Source organism: Lissotriton helveticus, chromosome 3_1 (genome assembly GCF_964261635.1).
Source record: "Lissotriton helveticus chromosome 3_1, aLisHel1.1, whole genome shotgun sequence".
Taxonomy (NCBI): Eukaryota; Metazoa; Chordata; class Amphibia; order Caudata; family Salamandridae; genus Lissotriton; species Lissotriton helveticus.
Window position 1 is genome coordinate 379167732 of NC_136061.1, and position 21711 is coordinate 379189442.

The 21711-nt window shown below is 45.9% G+C and overlaps 1 protein-coding gene across 6 annotated transcripts in view; it reads right to left on the bottom strand.

Annotated features, from left to right (window-relative positions):
* Positions 1-21711, bottom strand: part of LOC144824554 (uncharacterized) — a 776466-nt gene that overhangs the window by 162734 nt on the left and 592021 nt on the right. The window contains exon 9 of one of the 6 annotated variants that reach the window (XR_013609011.1): positions 14136-14264. The exons of 4 other annotated variants lie outside the window; for them this stretch is intronic. The gene's annotated coding sequence lies outside the window, so the exon portion shown is untranslated. Of the gene's footprint in view, positions 1-14135; positions 14268-21711 lie in introns of all 6 variants that reach the window. One more of the 6 variants, XR_013609010.1, reaches the window with a different exon arrangement.

A 21711-nucleotide genomic window follows, 5' to 3' on the forward strand; every position in this document is an offset into this window, starting at 1 on the left:
AACCGGTCCCAGGATGCTTGTTTCCGGTCCAGGGAAGACATGGCTTGGCAGTTCGGGCTGTACTGTTCCCATGAGGCACAGGGTCAGACTGATTTGCATATAGCCGTGTCTGAACTGGGGTGGCTGAGTGAACTAAAGAATGGTGATGGATTAAACCCAGATCAGTTGACTGGGGGTGAGTGTTTGATTTGTTCAAACGCTCCGTCCATCATCCCCTTTTGTATCGCGTTAATCTCAACTAAGCAGATCTTCTCGCGCAAATCCCATTTGCATAGGAATGCGCCGACAGAGTAGCACCATCTGCCGCTGTGCTGATCACCTGGGTGGCTACCAGAGATCCTTCTTTGATTATTTCTTCAAAGTCTCCTTGGTCCTCTTTTGGGAGCTTTTCTCTGAAACGGTCCAGGGATTCTCATAAGGCCCTGTCAAAGCGGCCTAATAAGGCTGCAGCGCTCGAGACCTTCAACGAAGACGCTGCAGATCTGCATTCCTTCCTTCCCCAGGAGACTTGGGCTCTACTTTCCTTGTCCGGTGGGACTGAGGAAGATGCGGTTACTGCATGCGTTTTTCTTGCTGCCGCTTTAATTACAGAGTCCGCTGGCGGATCTGACTTCAAGAAAGGAGGGTCCTGTCCTGGCGGTTTGTATTTCTTTTGGATTCTGGCTGGCGTAGCCTTAATCGTACATGGAGTAAGAAAAATGTCCATCACAGGTTCCAAAAGCCCAGGAACCAGGGGAAGCAAAGATCGAGAAGCTGATGTTTGATGGAGTGTCTCGAAAATAACTGTTGTATCAACCTGAGGAGCCGACGTTTCAATATGCAGCTTCTGTGCTCTCCTTTGAAGAACGTCATGTTAGGTATTTATGTCGTCAATTGGAGATACCCTTGATTGAGGGCTATCCGACAGAGTGGGAGAATAGTCTCTCTTAGATAAACGAGTGGAGGAGGACGACCATGTAGGGGATCTTCTCCTCTTGCATTGAGAATCAGCAGGTCTGCGTTCCTGAGTTCTGCCTGCGCGGTCTCTATGTCTGGCAGATGTAGACTTATCCACCTCTTGCACCAATCACTGCAGAGGAGATCTGTGAAGCGGACTGGAATACTCCTCTTCTCGCCTCACAGGTCCAGTGGGGTTTTTCTTCCAGTGATGGACCGTAAGGAGTCATCTCGGCGATAACTGTATAGAAGGGGAGTCACCCCTACACTGTGAAGGAGACCTTTGCTGCGATCTGTCGGATTGTCGCTCTGGTGACGTTGAGGATGAGTGCTCCGTTGAGTGGCTCCTTGAGGAGTGATGAGATGAGTGCCTCGATGCTGACTCCGTCACCAACCCCACAGAGCCTTCTCCAGACCTCATCGATTAAGGCCTTGACGTCGAGGGTATTCTCTGCTCCAACGGAGCTCCTATCGACGTTGAAAGAGATCGCCTTCTCGACAGAGGGCCTGGTCTCGACGTCGGTTGATTCAAAGGCAGTGACGTAGTTTCTCTGTTCTTCGACGCCGATCGTCGTCAAGCTGACGACGTCGGAGAGCTTCCACTCCTCGATGCCGATCATTGTTAGGTTGACGACGTCGGAGGGCTTCTGTTCCTCGACGCAGATCATTGCCGGGTTGACGACGGCAGAGGACTTCTGTTTCTCGATGCCGATTGTTGCCTTGTTGACGACAGCGGAGGGCTCCTGCTCCTCGACGCGGATCATCGCCGGGTTGTTGACGGCGCAGGGCTTGTAGTTCTGTACGCCGATCGTCGCCGGGTTGACAACGGCGGAGGATCACGATACTTCAACGCCGATCGTCGCCGGGTTGACGCCGGCGAAGGATGTGACGCTCCCAAATGTCTCGACGACCGGTGTTCTTTTGACGGCGAGCCCCCAGTCGATGGTCCTCTCGTCGATGCATGTCCTGCCGGGGTAAGTTTCTTCCGCGCCGAGCCCGACGCTGAAGGAAAGCAGAGTGGGATCTTACTTCTGGAAGATCTGGCCCTCTTAGAACTCTTTTTCACCGGAGACCTGCCTCTGGAAGATGTTTTATCTCTTTCAGCCAGCCCATAGAGACAAATTCTTTCTCTGTCTTTTAATGTTCTCTTAGACAAAGACTGGCAGTGTTGGCAAGTCTTGGGGACATGATCTTTAGGAAGACAAAAAATACAGACTGAGTGAGAGTATGATCTGGCCTTCTTTTTGCCACAAGAAGGGCAAGAGTCAAAAAGAAATGGCATTTCTGAGGTGAAAAAATGCCAAATTCTGTCAAAAAAAGACAGCACCTTACTTCTAAAGCTGGAAGATGTCAAAGTAAGAAGACATTTTTTTTAAAACTGGAGATAATTTCTGACAAAAAGTCAGAAAAAACAGAGCTTTGTAACCAGTGTCCTGACTGAAGGAGCCGGAAAGAACAACTGACCTAACTATCACCCCTGAGGCATGATGGGACGCTAGGGGTCATGGTTGCCTTAAAGGCACGGTGCCAGTTTATTTCTATGTTGCTATTGGTTAGCTTTTCAGCTTTTGTATAATATTTTTCTACAATGCAGCCTGTGAGCTGTCAATGCTTTCAGTACTCTTTGCGGGCTTATGCTAAGTGCTAAACATTAAAACAGTGTTCAAACATACTTTGCTGTTTTCTTTTTCCCTGTTTTTAATGTATTGTTTGTGATGTACAAGGGAAGTCCTTATAGCATTATTCAGCTCTTAGTGTATGGAAGGCTGCATTTACGTTTTATTATATATATATATATATATATACACACACATATACATATATATATATATATATATATCTCGAAAACAAGAAGAAGCAAACTGCCGTCCCGGGTCTCCAGGAAAGCAGACAACTCCACGAATCCAGTATCCAGGCAAAGGTTTTTATTAAGCAACGCTTAACAGAGAAAGAAAACTGACGCGTTTCGGGCGGGGTGCCCTTGATCACAGTCAATTTAAAAACCCCTCACACCTGAACTTTTAAACTGCGTGTGCATACCATGTGACACCTATAACCATGGAAGACATACTATTATTACATATATTTTGGCAAATGTTCGGGAAAAGGGGGAAACAAAGACACATAATGTTAACGTGACTTAACATTGCCTGACACAAAAAGAAAATAATATCTGAATAAATTCAAAATATAATAGTGACACAAATTCTGGCCGCATAAATGCTAAATGTCACGTATTTCTAAAGGTTTTCAAGGGCACAAACAGTGAAAAATTCTATCATTTATGTATACCGACAGTAAAGGAATAGATTGAATAAGGACAATACCATTATTACGTCACATACTAACCAAACTTTAACTCAATATGTTAACACAATTATTAATTAATATCTATGTGGGAATAAATATATACCCATAAAAATAAATGTCACTCATATATGTACATACAATTGTCGTCTATTTACTCCATATACAAACGACCATATCTCATATGTACATTTGTGTTGGAGATACTATGTTCAGGGATGATATCTTGATACTCAATGAATACTGTACAAATATATACAAAAATATACATTAAAATCAAACAATTCCTGCCCTGTTTGTGTATAGGTGGGGACATCATTATATAGTGATGGCAACCCCACCTGAATATGCTTGCTTCGGGGACATCAAAATAATGATGGCAGCCCCTATTTTCCCAAACAGCTCTCCTACGTCTAATAGTATATCTACCCCAACAAAAATAATGGGATTGTGTGCCCAACATCTAGTGAATAACATCATACAATAATAAACATGAATAAACTAAATCATTGAATATTGTTTCACTTTGAATATAATTGTTGTGCATACATCATACTCCAACATATAGTAATGGTAAATTTAATTCAAAGTTCAAACGTGAAATATATACATGGGGCGAAGTGAAGGAAAAGTAAGTCAACTTACTAAAAAACAGAAAAGGGGGTGTAATTAATTTTGTTTGGTAAATCAATATGGTGACCTAAGAGGGGAGGCGGACTCCACTGATAAGCTTTCAGGCAAAAGGATATATATAGTGCCTACTAATACCAGATGTCACGTTAAGGCTAATATATACATAGTGAAGTGACTTTATAGGAAATGATATAGGTCCTCAGTGGTATTCAACCCGTTCGGGACCTTGGTATCTAGCTCTAATATCATTCTGGATTCCAGTTGGCGAAGTAACTTGTCTCTGTCTCCCCCTCTACGAGGACGAGGCACAGAGGTAAGAACATAGTAGCTGAGACTTTCCAAATTATTATTGTGGACACTTTTAAAATGTCTCGCCACCGGGTAGGCATTGTCGTTGTTTACAATTGCTCGGAGATGCTGTAAAATCCTGACGTGCACCGCAAGCCGAGTACTCCCAACGTACCTCAGGCCGCAAGTACACGTCAGGACATACACAGCAAACTCCGTTCTGCAATCGTATTTGCCTTTGATTTTGACAGGCGTGGGACTGAAAGGAGTCATGTAGGTGCTGGTGTTTACACCAAACCTACACGCCCGACAACTAGAGCATTTAAAAAAGCCCTGATGTTGCGGGAACCAAGTTTTCGGTTTGAGGATTTCGGGGAACGCATTGGTAACATGATTGCGGAGGGTCGGCCCTCTCCTGAAAGTGATTCTAGGGTTATCAGGGAGGTCAGATGCTATCACATTGTCTGTTTGTAGGATCGGCCAGCTTTTGGTAAGGATTGATCTAATTTTCCTGTTCTGGCAACTATACGGTGTGATGAATCTTAATCCAGACTCTTCAGAACTTGTTTCGGTGGTTGTATTAACACTGTTCTGCTGTAGAAGGCATTCCCTAGATTTTTCATTAACCTTTTGAACTGCCCTCTTTAAAGTGTCAGCATGATACCCTCTCCTCCTGAATCTGCTAAGTGCTTCATTAGTGCATCTCTCCAATTCATCCTCACTGCTGCAAATTCTTTTTAAACGGAGCAGTTCTCCATAGGGGATGTTTTCTATTGTGTGCTGCGGATGAGAACTGCTGGCATGCAGAGTTGCATTGCCAGCAGTAGTCTTTCTATGAAGGGTAGTTGCAATTTTGCCAGATTTGTGATATACCCTTACATCTAGAAAATCAACTGATTGTTCACTGATATGATGAGTGAATTTCAAATTATAATCATTGTTATTTAGTTCATCAATAAACGCAAGTGCACTGGAAACATCTCCCCTCCAAATTAAAAAAACATTATCTATGAATCTTACCCACATCTGGACATGTTCTTTAAAAATCTCTTGAAGTGTTCCCATAAGGACCTGCCTCTCCCAAAACCCCACATGCAAACATGCGTAGCTCGGGGAGAAGCAGGCCCCCATCGCCACCCCTCTCCGCTGCAGGTATATTTCCTTGCCAAACATAAAGAAATTGTGGTTGAGACTCCATGCTGTCAATGAGATGAGCATTTTACTGTGGTTGTAACAATCAACCGGCCTTGTCCCTAAAAAGAACTCCATGGCCTTCAAACCTTTTTGATGTTCAATGCTCGTATACAGAGCCTCAATGTCTAGCGTAATTAGCAGTGAGTTGTCTGTCCAGGTGGTATTGTGGATTTTATTCAAAAAATGTCCCGTATCTTTAATATATGTAGGTAATTTCACCACCAAAGGTTGCAGGAAATAGTCAATATACTGAGCAAGGTGTTCACCCATACTGTCTATAGCTGATATAATTGGTCTTCCCGGTACGGGTGTTACTTCCTTGTGGACTTTGGGTATTAGATAAAAACGTGCCATACAGGGTAATTCGACATGCAGGAATTTGAATTCTTGAATGGAGATTAAACCCTCCCTTTTATACTGAAGGAGAAGTTTTCTCAATTTGTCCCTTGCTTTGTCGTACATTTTAACATCAGCTTTTGTATAACATGATGAATCTGATAGCTGTTTAGTGGCTTCAGCAATATATTGTTCCTGTGGCCATATAACAATATTGCCGCCCTTGTCGGAGCTGCACACTATATTGCGATAGTCGTTTTTTAATCTAGATACAAAGTCCCAGTATTGTTTTTCCTTATCATGTTTAATCCTGCCACGATGTTTGATCTGGTGGTGTAATTTCTTCAAATCTGATATTACCACATCATGAAATGAATCTATTGCATCTTTAGGCATGATGGGCATAAATGTAGATGATGGTTTGAATGGGCTTGATCCTGCCCCCGTCTGTGGAATTTCAGCAGATCTTAGTTCTTCCTGAGTCGATATGTTGTCATCCATGTCATTCGTACCTTCCCCATTAAAATGTTTATGCGGAACCAACCAGTGTGCAGGCTTCTCTGTGAGGGTAACTCTTGTGATGGATTAAAGACGGCTAACCCAGCCGTGGAGGAGCCCAGCCGCACAGCGCGGACCTGAGGCGATGCCAACCAGCGTACGCCATTTTCGGGACTGGTGCAGACTTTGGAAGCGCTTAAATTGGACAGCGTTATGTTTTGAACCTGTCACAGCAACCCACAAGGATTTAATGAATTGGTATATGTTGGTGATATGAACAACAGGCTCACTTGAGTAAAATGAACGACAGAGTCCAGAACGCCTTGGGAAGAGGCCACGCCCACTTGGCACGGACAACCTGTTAATAAATGTATGACTGTTGGGCACTCACTACCCATCATGCAAGCCTCTTAGGAAGTACGATGTACGAAACGTGTCAGGCTATGCTGTTCTACTTGCGCTGTGAGGTGCCTTAACTTTCGCTGCGGCAGCTTCCATTAAAATGTTTATGCGGAACCAACCAGTGTGCAGGCTTCTCTGTGAGGGGAACTCTTGTGATGGATATGGATATATATATATATATATATATATATATATATATATATATATATATATATCCAACATTTGCAGTCCCAATGAGGGAAAGAGCCCGGTGAGAACACAATACGTGCATCAGATCTTTATTTGAAGAACAGCATGCCAACAGAGGATCTTTTGATGGGCAAAATATATACCAAATCCAAGCCAAACGCGTTTCGAGTTGCTCTCTTCTTCAGTGGCTTAAGGGAAGTGCAGGGGGAAAGCGTTTCACAGGTGCTTCTACTCTTAAGCGCCTCCCGCCCGGTTGGGCGTGGCTGCAAAGCCTCTTGGGAGACGTAGTCCACACCACATTATGACCTCAGTAGGTACGTTGTCCCCTTGTAACAAATGTCCTGACAATTCTGGTGCCCCTTCTCCAGTACCTTGTCCCGCTTTATTGCTGTGGTTCCCGGTGTAAGCACGCATCTTACTGCCTCGGTGCGTGCTCATTCTCATCCGCTGTTTGGCCACATCAAATGACGCCGCCGCGGACCCGCTCACAAGCAGCAGTCGGCTCTCTCCCACGACCCGGGTAGGCCGTTTAAAATCCAACATTTGCAGTCCCAATGAGGGAAAGAGCCCGGTGAGAACACAATACGTGCATCAGATCTTTATTTGAAGAACAGCATGCCAACAGAGGATCTTTTGATGGGCAAAATATATACCAAATCCAAGCCAAACGCGTTTCGAGTTGCTCTCTTCTTCAGTGGCTTAAGGGAAGTGCAGGGGGAAAGCGTTTCACAGGTGCTTCTACTCTTAAGCGCCTCCCGCCCGGTTGGGCGTGGCTGCAAAGCCTCTTGGGAGACGTAGTCCACACCACATTATGACCTCAGTAGGTACGTTGTCCCCTTGTAACAAATGTCCTGACAATTCTGGTGCCCCTTCTCCAGTACCTTGTCCCGCTTTATTGCTGTGGTTCCCGGTGTAAGCACGCATCTTACTGCCTCGGTGCGTGCTCATTCTCATCCGCTGTTTGGCCACATCAAATGACGCCGCCGCGGACCCGCTCACAAGCAGCAGTCGGCTCTCTCCCACGACCCGGGTAGGCCGTTTAAAATCCAACATTTGCAGTCCCAATGAGGGAAAGAGCCCGGTGAGAACACAATACGTGCATCAGATCTTTATTTGAAGAACAGCATGCCAACAGAGGATCTTTTGATGGGCAAAATATATACCAAATCCAAGCCAAACGCGTTTCGAGTTGCTCTCTTCTTCAGTGGCTTAAGGGAAGTGCAGGGGGAAAGCGTTTCACAGGTGCTTCTACTCTTAAGCGCCTCCCGCCCGGTTGGGCGTGGCTGCAAAGCCTCTTGGGAGACGTAGTCCACACCACATTATGACCTCAGTAGGTACGTTGTCCCCTTGTAACAAATGTCCTGACAATTCTGGTGCCCCTTCTCCAGTACCTTGTCCCGCTTTATTGCTGTGGTTCCCGGTGTAAGCACGCATCTTACTGCCTCGGTGCGTGCTCATTCTCATCCGCTGTTTGGCCACATCAAATGACGCCGCCGCGGACCCGCTCACAAGCAGCAGTCGGCTCTCTCCCACGACCCGGGTAGGCCGTTTAAAATCCAACATTTGCAGTCCCAATGAGGGAAAGAGCCCGGTGAGAACACAATACGTGCATCAGATCTTTATTTGAAGAACAGCATGCCAACAGAGGATCTTTTGATGGGCAAAATATATACCAAATCCAAGCCAAACGCGTTTCGAGTTGCTCTCTTCTTCAGTGGCTTAAGGGAAGTGCAGGGGGAAAGCGTTTCACAGGTGCTTCTACTCTTAAGCGCCTCCCGCCCGGTTGGGCGTGGCTGCAAAGCCTCTTGGGAGACGTAGTCCACACCACATTATGACCTCAGTAGGTACGTTGTCCCCTTGTAACAAATGTCCTGACAATTCTGGTGCCCCTTCTCCAGTACCTTGTCCCGCTTTATTGCTGTGGTTCCCGGTGTAAGCACGCATCTTACTGCCTCGGTGCGTGCTCATTCTCATCCGCTGTTTGGCCACATCAAATGACGCCGCCGCGGACCCGCTCACAAGCAGCAGTCGGCTCTCTCCCACGACCCGGGTAGGCCGTTTAAAATCCAACATTTGCAGTCCCAATGAGGGAAAGAGCCCGGTGAGAACACAATACGTGCATCAGATCTTTATTTGAAGAACAGCATGCCAACAGAGGATCTTTTGATGGGCAAAATATATACCAAATCCAAGCCAAACGCGTTTCGAGTTGCTCTCTTCTTCAGTGGCTTAAGGGAAGTGCAGGGGGAAAGCGTTTCACAGGTGCTTCTACTCTTAAGCGCCTCCCGCCCGGTTGGGCGTGGCTGCAAAGCCTCTTGGGAGACGTAGTCCACACCACATTATGACCTCAGTAGGTACGTTGTCCCCTTGTAACAAATGTCCTGACAATTCTGGTGCCCCTTCTCCAGTACCTTGTCCCGCTTTATTGCTGTGGTTCCCGGTGTAAGCACGCATCTTACTGCCTCGGTGCGTGCTCATTCTCATCCGCTGTTTGGCCACATCAAATGACGCCGCCGCGGACCCGCTCACAAGCAGCAGTCGGCTCTCTCCCACGACCCGGGTAGGCCGTTTAAAATCCAACATTTGCAGTCCCAATGAGGGAAAGAGCCCGGTGAGAACACAATACGTGCATCAGATCTTTATTTGAAGAACAGCATGCCAACAGAGGATCTTTTGATGGGCAAAATATATACCAAATCCAAGCCAAACGCGTTTCGAGTTGCTCTCTTCTTCAGTGGCTTAAGGGAAGTGCAGGGGGAAAGCGTTTCACAGGTGCTTCTACTCTTAAGCGCCTCCCGCCCGGTTGGGCGTGGCTGCAAAGCCTCTTGGGAGACGTAGTCCACACCACATTATGACCTCAGTAGGTACGTTGTCCCCTTGTAACAAATGTCCTGACAATTCTGGTGCCCCTTCTCCAGTACCTTGTCCCGCTTTATTGCTGTGGTTCCCGGTGTAAGCACGCATCTTACTGCCTCGGTGCGTGCTCATTCTCATCCGCTGTTTGGCCACATCAAATGACGCCGCCGCGGACCCGCTCACAAGCAGCAGTCGGCTCTCTCCCACGACCCGGGTAGGCCGTTTAAAATCCAACATTTGCAGTCCCAATGAGGGAAAGAGCCCGGTGAGAACACAATACGTGCATCAGATCTTTATTTGAAGAACAGCATGCCAACAGAGGATCTTTTGATGGGCAAAATATATACCAAATCCAAGCCAAACGCGTTTCGAGTTGCTCTCTTCTTCAGTGGCTTAAGGGAAGTGCAGGGGGAAAGCGTTTCACAGGTGCTTCTACTCTTAAGCGCCTCCCGCCCGGTTGGGCGTGGCTGCAAAGCCTCTTGGGAGACGTAGTCCACACCACATTATGACCTCAGTAGGTACGTTGTCCCCTTGTAACAAATGTCCTGACAATTCTGGTGCCCCTTCTCCAGTACCTTGTCCCGCTTTATTGCTGTGGTTCCCGGTGTAAGCACGCATCTTACTGCCTCGGTGCGTGCTCATTCTCATCCGCATATATATATATATGTAGAGAGAGAGAGAGAGAGAGAGAGAGATGCATATATGTTTTGCACATATATGATTAAGTTTCCGGGGTCCCGCGCATGGGCGGGAATATTCAGGTGCTTATGACTTTGATGAGGATCCCCTTTAAGAGAAACTCATGTTTCTCAGCTGCTGAAACTACTAAAGAAATGTATTTCCAGGTGAACTACTGTTTATAAAAACACATCACATTACCCCAGGTTCTCTAAATTTATGGGGTTACCCTTGTTCTCACAAAAGTGTTTCAAGTGGCATGTGTCCAACATGTGCAGGCCAGTGACAATGTCATGGTAGTGTGCATCCAGTGTGTGGTGGTCCAGAGAAATTGTCCTCCCCTTCCCACTCTAACGCCTCAACTTGTTGGAGAATTAGATCCTACCCATTTACCTATCCAGAACAAAAAAAGTGAAAACCCGACAGAATGGCACCAAGGCCATATTTGAAGAAACCAGAAAAACCTTATCGGGAATCATCCCTGAGGCGACCGGATAGGCAGATGGAAATCCATTCTCACCTGAAGACGGAGATTTAAGTGTCTCATCAAAGCCCAGGCCATGGAAGTTTGTGAGGGCTTTGGGAATCAACTTTGGAGTATGCAAAAGTATGTTGCATCACAAGGGGCCATAGACATCTGTGGCCGCACAGGGTGGCAGTCAGCCCCAGAGAGTAATTGTGGGGGCTAGGCAGCCAATGATTCACTATCACCACAGCATAGCAGTCTAGTCTAGTCATTGTCACTAAGGTTGCTGCAGGCGTGATCTTCCAATGGAGTGCTCTAATCACAGGGTGCATGGGCGTGCCTGTGGGGGAAGTCCATAGCTTTTTTGGAATCCGTGAAAAAGTGAGACTTGCCGTTGACAAGCACTCTCAGTCTGGCTGGATATATCGATGCTTATCTGAGGCCAACCTTGTGCAGTATCCATTTGGCATGGAAAAATTCTCACTGTGAGGCATGGACAGCTAGAGTAAAATCCAGGTAGATAGAGGTGTGACTACCCCAATATTGTTTCTCACCACAATCCCTTGCCAGGCACAGAACAATATCCCAGTCCCTATAATTCAGGAAGACAGGAATGATAGGTTGAGCAAGTGCTCTAGGAGATGGCCAGAGGCCCAGCGAGTGGTGAGCATGTTCCACAGAAAACATGGACGTGTGCGAGTCTCCAAACAGGGAGCTTCAGATCTTCTTGATATAGTCATCTGTTATGCCCTTGTGGACTCATGAAGCCCTTTAATGTGCATGTTATTTCGCTAGGATTGTGCCTCTAAATCTTCGCTTTTGGCTTTAACTACTTCAAAAACTTTTCAATGCGGAGTAGGTGCTTGTTTTGGGAAACTGCCCCGTCTTTGGCCTCGCCCTCTGGTGTTCCAAGTGGCCAAGGCATCCATCCTGCTCATCGATTCTTTCTTTCATATGGTCTACTCTCATGGTTAAGGAGTCTTTTTTAGAATCTATGGTACCGAGGCTACATTTCATCTCCAGTAGCACGGTTTTGATATCATCATTAGGGGCATTGCCTTGGATTGTGAGGGACCAAAGCAATCACTCACCATTTTAGAGGGTTTCTTGTTGTCAAATTGGAGCTAAGGCTAGTGCTGGCCCTGCTACCCCATTGTAGCACTGCCGGGGGCCACAATCCGATGTCCCAGTCACCAGCAGAACATGGTTATCAAAGACAGTTCAGTAGTTATCTCCAGGCCAAGGAAATGCACCCAGGGATCATGGGGGAGGGACCCGCCTCACCAAAGGGCCAAGGGGCACGAGCAGGCCATCCCTATCCAGGGGGACGGTGGGCTAGGCAGGTGTTGGGTGTAGATGGTCTAGGAGCCGCAGGCCTCAGACACGATCGACCAAGTGCCAGGGGTCTGTACTCATATCTCCACCCCTCGCGTATCAGCCCATCAACCAATGGGGCGAAGGCCCAGTCACAGCCGCGTGGTCTATGCAATATTAGAGCTACTTGAATGAAGGGGTGCAGGTTGCTGTGGTGCACCCCTCAGGGACAGATTCCAAAGCTCATAGGCCGCCCGGGCCAGCAGCCCATGACTGTGAGTCTAAGACCATGGTTAATGCAGTCCTAGGTGTAATGTGGATCACTTGAAGCCCGCTATTAGGCCTCTAATTTACCTGCAAAACGTCCAATCCACATCAGTCCATGCTGTGGTTCTCAGCTCGAGGTCTTCAGCGGCATCGTCTCAGTGGGGCCCTACAGCTGTCACAGGGATTTAGTTCTCCACCCCCTCAGTTATCCTGTCCCGCACACTTACTGCCAGGGGGATGTGCTCAGGTGCTTCTTCGCCTGTCAGGTCTGAGCTACTCAGTGAGGACGGCCAAACTCAGGCCCCTCTCACCAACAGTATGCACAAGTCCACGGTTGGCGACTCCAAGGGCGGATGTCCACGGCAATGTCTCCGCCATCCAATCGGCGTCCCACAAGTAGATTGTTGTGAAGTCAGATAATGCGCATCTTCAGCGGTTATGTTAGGGTTTCGTGTCAAGCCTGGTCGACCGTAAGCCCTCCCCACCAGCAATTGACTCATGCGGGGCCCAGGCTGTTGACCTCAAGGGTGGCAGGATGCAGCCACATCATCGTCTCTCATTCGGTGGATGGATTGTAGTTGGGGGCTATGGTTGGTCACATCAATATTTAGGCCCTGAAGGCAAAAATGTTCCAGAGAAGGGTGTGAGGCTGGGCAGTTGATCACAGGATTCTTGACAGTAGAGCCATCTTACATCCGGACTCTCTAGCACCCCAATCTGGTGAATTCTAGCAGTATTAAAACTATTGATATATTCAGTGCGTTATAATTAAAAAGTTAGCTAATAAGCTTGCTCATACAGAGGGACATGCATTTGATATATTTCTGATCAACTCCAAATGAATTCAATGGAGGGGTACTCTAGAACAGACAGGTGGCTTACAAGTCATGTTCTACATTATGGATTTTAAAAAAAAGACTATAAAGCCTCCAAGCAACAAATCACTCACCGCAACTAGAAATAGGTTACTCAAGAGGCTTTTAACACATACTTTCACAAGCCCTATAATCAAAAGCACTATAATCACTGCACATTTCCCATTCCTTCCACTGATGTGGACGCAATGCTATTGAAAATCAATACTACTTTAGCCAAAACACTGAACACCGTTGCCTCAGCAATGGTACATCGCCCCTCTAAAAGAATTAAGAAAGACAAACTAGATTATTGGAAAAGCAAGGCAGAAAATTTATAGCAGTGAAGATTACGTTGACATTGTCACACAAAGGAGGCCATATAACCGGCTTGTGGGCTAAATTAAATGAACGTATTACTCCCATAAACGCTGAATATCAAACACTCTACACAGGAATTATTGACCAAGTTCAGAACCCTTATCCTATTAGCTTCAGAATTATCACATCTCCAGACATTATTGACTTGCTTTGCCCTGTTTATTTTAATGATAAGGGCGGGAAGTAAGAGACATTTTAAATCCAACTCTCATAGGCCTGTGCAAAGAGAAGATTTTAGGAGTCCATTTAAAAGAAGTGCTACCAATTTTTAGAATGTTCTTCCTAATTAATGAAGAGGATTGCCAGAGGATGTTGAAGTCCAGTAAACCTTCTGGCTCTCCTTGGGTGCTTGCCCTGTTGCTCAGTTGAGAAAGTCGAGCAACAACATTACTCTTCTAGCAATAGATATAATTAATGCTTCACTTGATTCAAGAAAAGTTCTTTTAGAGTCTAAAAAGAACAGTATTATAACTATGATAAAAATCTCTCCTTTGAGCCAGGGGACCCAGACAACTTTCGACCTATTCCTCTATTACCTTATTTATATAAAATCCTAGAGAAAGTAGTCACTTCCAAACAACAAGCCTTGGTAGTGGTTAATGGCTTTTTCTGTGCCGTACTTGCAGGTTTCAAGTTAGGCTTCTGGACTGAATTGGTGTTTACATCTGCTGTGGATGACATAAGAATGCTGGTGGTTAGAGGAAATTCAGGAGTAGTGATATTCCTAAACTTATCTGCCACATTCAACATAGTCCACGACATGTTTCTGTTACAATGAACAGTATTTCAATGGATAAAGTCATTTTTATGCCAAAGAATCCAATACGTTGACATTATGCACTTTCACTTCCAAGGCCACCCGGCTATGTTTGGGCATCCCTCAGGTTCAGTTCTTTCTCTCCTGATATTTTACCATTCATGTCCAACTCCTGGCTACATTACTTGAGTAAGTCATTGCCATTATGCATTTTTATGCTGATGATACTCTGTTTATAATCTGTTTGTAGAATGACACTAAGAATCCTGCTACAGTTCCAGGGGCGGTTCCTCCTTAATGGCGAAGGAGCATCGCCACCTGCTAAAAGAGGAAAAATAAAATGATAATAAAAGCATTTTATCATCATTTTATTTTTGCTTTCCTAATAGCTAACAAGGTGAGTCTTTAGCAGGGCTGGGGCAGGCAATGATGTTCGGGAGGCATGGCAGGGGGAGGAGTGGTGGGCACTTTTAAGTGTGCATGTCTGTTTGGCTGGCCATTTTAGGCCGTTTTTCTTACCCAGCTGTGTAGCACAGCTGGGTTGGAGAAACACCACAGGCTCCCGGGCAAAGTCTGCGTGGCAAACAATGCCTGCTCAGACCAATCTCAGAACTTCTCTCATGCTAGGAATACTACTCTAATACTAGAAGCACCGTGATTGGCATCAGGGAGTCTGCGTAGTGTGCAGCCGGAGTCGAGGATTGGGAGTGAGGAGCAAGGCGGCGGCCATCAGAGCAGCAGTTATGTGTAATTTTAATTCTTTTTAATAAATTGTTTAGTTTTGATTGTACTTCCCACCCCCTACCTGCCCTACCACTAGGCAATGCTAGTAGCCGCCACTGCACAGTTCTCTCCATTACCCTGAAAACAATTTGTTCCTGAAGCACTCTCAAGAACATTTATCCTTTTTTTAATCTTTTAGTCACAGGGTAAGGGTGGCCAATACCTTTGTTCAATCCTGCTTGGAAAACGGCAATACAGTCTATTGTGGCCTCCCCACAACGATTATCACAGGTCTAAAAAATGTGCAAAACTAATTAGTAGAGGAGTCAGCAACCTTTAAAACTGTGATCCTGTCTCTGATCATCTATGTCAGTTGCACCGTCTTCCAGTAAAGAAGAATATTCACTTTATATTTGCCTGCATGATAAACAAAATTTACCATGAAACTGAACTAACTTTTCTAATTAAAAAGTCAAGAAATACACCTTCGCACAGATTTTCAAGTCAACCTAAAAGGCTACTTTTAGGGTTGCCTGCACTACATATTGAAAGTAGGGCAAGAGATCTTTCCATGCCCATGTGCATATCTATGGAACTAGTCCACTGGAGAACAGCCATCTACCATCCGTGTTAAAGGTCAGAAAAGCCTTGAAAACTTGGGGGTTTATTTAAAATCCCCTAGCGCTGCCTCTACGTCACTTTTTCTCGTATTAAAAGCGATGCACCCGTGTCGCAAGGGGCTTGTAAATAAGCTCCTAGGTTGTTCTCCGAACTGCAAAAGGAGCATATTTACAAGGGGATTTGGCCACCGGAACTTCACTTTCTTCGAAGTTACAGTGGCTCAATACTCTACACAATATTTACAAAGTGGCAATAAGCCACTTTTCATGGCTTAATGCCGCTTTATAAATATGGTACCCTTTCACACATGTATGTGTGTAAAAGGGGCGTGCAGTGGGTGTTGCTATGGACAATCCAACGCAGCACCCATTGCTTTTTGATGCTTCCCCAGATTTACAAGGATGCGGAAATCTGAGGCGGCGCCAAAAATTAACGGCATGCAAAAGCAGGCGTTAGATTGATGCAACAAGGAGAAATACTTTTATTTCTCCTCGTTTTTGCTATTTCTATGTGTGCTGCATTCTTCAGCACAAATAGAAAGAGCAAATCGCCTTTACAGATTGTTTAGGTGCAGGAAGGTGTCGCTTCCTGCACACAAACAATCATTCCCTGCAACACAGACACTCTTGCACGGTGCAAGGGTGCCTGTGTTGCAGGAAATCATCCCAGAAAAGCAGGCTCCTTTGCTCTATGGTGCAAGGGTGTCTTTTTTGGAAGCTATTTTCTGAGCCAGAGCAAGGGAGAACATAGGGGTGAGCCATATTCTTGTGAATACAGCACATCCCTGTGTTATTTCAAATGACGCAGCACTGCAAACTTTATGGCAGCGCCGCGCTGCTTCATTACCTTCAAATTTATCCTGCCTCATATGTTTTGTTTCCAGGTGCTACGTTTGAAGGGTATGCTGCATTTTTTATTATTTTGGTACAGGGGTCATGAAGGTACCTGATCATGCTGTAGAAAAAAATGGAAAACAGGTTTCCAAATGTTGCTTATAAAGTAGTGAATCATGAAATAAGCAATGAAAGTTATTCATCTCTATAAAGAATCAATGTTTCTGAATCAACTGAGACACTACATTGAGGAGATCACAGAATGAAAGTGATTAAGAAACCAAGGTGTCTCCAAAAAATATTGTGATTGGTATATATTATACCGAATAACCCCCAAAATATTTCGGACTACATAACATCATTTAGTTGATTTGTAGATGAATGACCATGAGTTTATGAACATTTATATTAACATATAACTAAATTTGATCACTTTTTAAACCTGAACCAAGAGTACAAATATTTGTGCTGTTATTGCATTGCTAGAACCAGTATTAGTCCTAAAGAATATTTTCTAATCATTATTTAAAACCCAAATTATGATGACTGCTGTATATATATTTATATGTTGTGTAGTGAAGAATTAGTACAGTATAGAAATAAAAATGGGCAAGGGAACACCCAATATTACAACACACACTCACAAAAGACAAAGGGGTGATTGACAATTGTATAGATTTGATTGATTGAATAGGTCATTGAATAGTAAAGTTATTGCTGAAATTAAATGGATTTTACATTGCATGGCTTTTTCGGCAAGAAAATCAATCAATGGCACCCACATGCAGGTAGATAACTCCTATTTCCTTAAATGGAAGGGCGTGAATGTACTGGACCTCAGTGGAGCAGCAAAGACCTAACAAGAGCATTATGCAAGCAATAGAAAATAACATCCGAAAGAGTTGACATAGCGACTAAGTAGACAGATGTGAAAAAAAATCTCCTTATTCCGTGACCTCAAGATAAAGTAAAAAGGAAGCAATTTAGTGACTGACACCGTAGGAATTGAATGGAGCCAGAACATTCCAATTGGGATGCATTTCCAACAAGCAATGGCAATAGCCAATAGGTTTCGCCTACACAACAGCGTGACTGAAATGCGCCATGGCTGAAAGTTTTCATTAGGATTAAAATTGCTGGTGCAAGGGCGGCGCGGAATCTCGGAGGGAGTGTGTGCAACACTGAGGCTGTACATGACCTGTGCCTCGCAATTTAAAAAAAAAGCACTATAACTTAATAGCTCACATGGGTGAGACCTATTGGCTTTGCCAATTGTTGTTGTAAGGTATTAGTATAATGGCTTGATGGGAAGCTGCATAATGGCTTGATGGGAAGCTGACCAGCAGGAAGCCACATCAAGACAGATAGATAGACATGTACATAATGCAAACGACTACAGGCAGACAGATACATGGACAGATACAGAAAGACTACATGCAAACATACCTACGGATAGATAATTAGGCATGTAGTTTGAGTATTGCACAGTCCTCTGATGTGCGCAAAGAAAAGTACGCCTGGGACAAAGGTCCTTCCAAATTGCACGATGTGGGTTAGACCTGAAACGCACAGAGAGACATGGAATGGGGGCGTTACTATTCAAAAGCCAGCCAGGTCTAGAGATATTGGAGCAAGAACTACAAGCAGAGCACAGTGAGCACACAGGTAGTAATAATAATTCCTATTTGTAAAGCGTGAACATTTCAAGTCGTTGGGGGTAGTTGCGGAGATTCAGCGAGCTATGGCCCAAGGTCACATGATGCTGAGCTGAGCTGCTATCGGCGCCAGGAATTGAACCGTGAACCTTGTGCTCCAGAGTCAGCACTGCGCCACACCTCTCCCTAATAACAACAAGGCTTGACTACAGCAATGCAGGGTACCTGAGTCTTTCAGACTACTTCATCAATAAGTTGCAGGTGGTCCAAAACGCAGCAGCCTGTACCCTGTTGGGCCTGCCACTGAGAACACACAAGTCTTCTCATTTGAGGGCATTCCACTGGCTCCCTATTAAGAAGAGGATTCCTTTCAAAACCCTGGTACTTGCTCAGAAGGCCCTCCATCAGCCTGCGGCAGTGTATCTCTGCGCAAGGAGTATTCCCTTTGCTCCATCTAGATGACTTCGTTCAACCAACATTTTTTTGGCCAAGAGCCCTCAGATCCAGTGCTCCAGAGCTGGAAGGAGGTTATTTTCCTTTTTAGACCATCAGCAAGGAATACATTACCCCTGCAGTTCCGGGCCATTTCAGCCACTGTCAAGTTTCCTAAGAAACTGAAAATGTGGCTCTTCAATCAGGAGTAATGCTTTGGGTCTTCTAGTCAGCCAACCTCAGAAGGGACATAGCACCAGGACACTCTTTGAAGTAACAGAGCACTATACAAGAGCCCTTTACATTACATTACATTACAGCAGAGGAGCCAAGTGAGCAGATGTTACCATAAAACGGTGCGAGTCCCCCGCATCGGCTCAACATCTTTTGATTCTGGGCAAATCGCTTAATCTTCTCAGGGCCAGGAAAAAAAAAGAAGCAACAAAAAGATGAAAGCTGGCGAGGGAGTAGGACAAGCAAGCAACAAGTAAAATAAGGATACTAATAGGGGGCCCAATTCAGTCCCCGGGATCGTGAGCGACTCTCACCTGGTCCTCCTCTATCACATTGATAGGTATACAATGTGGTATACTCATGGCACAGATGTGCAGTCAATGGCACAACACACATATGGGAATCGTGCTTAGGCATTAGATTTTTCCTTAATCCTATTGACTGAATATGCATCACTTGCCGAATATGTCAGTCTTAATGTATCACTACTTAATATTTGCAGTGCACACTGCTACCACCGGTGTGGACTTGAGGCAATCAGACGTGTGATTTGTTGGAGACATGCAGGTGAGGTTGGAAGAGCATGTCAATGGGTTTGCTGTCACGCATTAGATTCTAAACTTCTTTTTTTTTGATTTTTCGAAAACCTTCATTAGAAAAAATTGCACATCATAGTTACATAGGTCCACAATAGCAAAGGATTAAGCACAGCAATACATTGTATCACAGCAAAGATAGTTGCGTACTCGTTTCACAATGGCATGGAGATTTGTCATAAAGCCACATGAGAGGTGATAGCAGATGACCGGAGGAGGCACAATGTGTAGGGGGAGAAAGCAGAGGGAGTGAAGGGCCGTAAATGAAAAGGAAGCAGCTCATTGGCTAACACCGGTGACCACCGCGGGCGGAGTGCTGGCGATGAGCGGGGGGACGGTCGCAGGATGCTGGGGTCATGTCTTGAGAGGTAGGTGAGGAGTGCCTCATATGTCCAGTGGACGAGATTTGGCTGGCAAAAGGTCCCAGAACTCAGAGAGGAGGGTTTGGCAACTGGACGCATCTTCAAGCCAGAGGGCCGCCTTAGCTGTAGGACTGCGACCCCAGCACATGGAGACCCTACGCCGTGCGAGGACCAGCAGCATGGCAGTCAAACGACAAGAGGTACCTGGGCAAAATTTAACGAAGCCTAAGAGGCAGATCACGGGGTCAGGTTGAAGAGGTGTCAAGGTGATATCGGAGATAATCGCACAAACCTCACTCCAGTATGCCAAAACCCGGGGGCAAAGCCAGGCAAGAAGAGAGAAATTAGCCGTGGGCGAGGAGCAACGCAAGCATCTGCCACTTACTACAAGACCCAATCTATCAAGTTGAGCGGGGGTACGGTACAGCCTATGTATGTATGAAGTGTATGAGGCGCAAACGGTAGTTGGGGGAGAGGCGTTTTATCTGAGTACAACAATACAACCAATCCACTTGAGAGATCTCGATTCCCAGGTCCTCGCCCCATGCAATGCGCACCCGGTCGGTAGAGATAGAGGATGCTGCAAGCGTGTAAGCATAAATGTTAGTAACCAATTTCTTGGGAGAGGAAGAGGCACAAAGAAGATCAAGAGTGGCCAATGAGGGAGGAGGTTGGGGATAGGTGGAGTGGATCTTCCTGCAGACAGCCCGGAGTTGGTAATATAACAGGGTGTCCATTGGGCCAGAGTCAGTGGCAACCGAAAAAAAAGTGCCCTGGGGATACAGGTCCGATATTGTGGAGAGACCTAGACGAGCGGTGTGTTTAGCCATCCCCGACGACTGTAGCGGAGGAAAAGGAGGGTGACGGGCAATGGGCATTGAGTTTGCGGATAGCGTATCAAAGCCGGAAATCTTTCGTAGTCCGTCCCAGGCCCAGCGCAAGATTTCGACCGTGTCGATTTCGGTGCATCGGAGTTTCGCCAGGGCGAATGGCGCAGTTGTGAGCGGCCATGGGGCAGGGAGGGCGGCCTCCACCGCAACATGGGGTTGGAACGGAGTAGGGTGAAGCCAGAAATGGAGAAAGCTGGCCTTAGCACTAAGAGCATAGAGCTTAAAGTCCGGGGCTCCCAGCCCACCCTGCGACATCGGAAGGGTCAGGATGTTGTAAGCGATCCTGGGTTGCCGTCCGGCCCAAACCAGGGTAATTAGCAAAGAGCGAACCTTGCGAAAAAAATGGGCGGTGAGAGGAATTGAGATGTTAATGAAGAGATATAAAAACTTCGGGAGCACCACCATTTTGGCAATCTTTATACGCCCGGCCAAAGAGAGTGACACCTGGTTCCAAAGGGGGATCTTCGATTCTAAGCAATCTACTGCGTGGCCAAAGTTAGCTCTCCAGAGTTCATCCAGGTCTCTCCTTAATCAAACACCCAGATACCTGGTGGGCTCTGAAGCCCAGACGAAAGGATAATCCAGATCAAAGGGGGTTGTGGCGTCCGTAAGAGGAAATAATACTGATTTATTTCAGTTGACCTGGATGCCAGAATATCCACTAAAACGTATCACTTCACGGACTAGAGGGCTGAGATTCTCTTGGGGGTGGCAAACATAAAGAGTGATATCGTCCGCGTACATGGAAACAAGTAAAGCCCGAGTTGCAAATCCAATGCCTCTCTGGGTATGAGGCTGCTGGAGGCGAGCTGTGAGAGGGTCCATAGCGACAGCGAAAAGCATGGGTGAGAGCGGGAACCCCTGTCGGCGACCACGCCCGATCGAAATGGGCTCGGGGATCTGTCCATTGATACGGCGACGGGCGGTGGGAAGAGTATACAGAAGTAGCAATTTGCGTATAAAAACCTGACTGAAGCCGAGGCAGGGAAGAAGATAAAAAAGGAAGGGC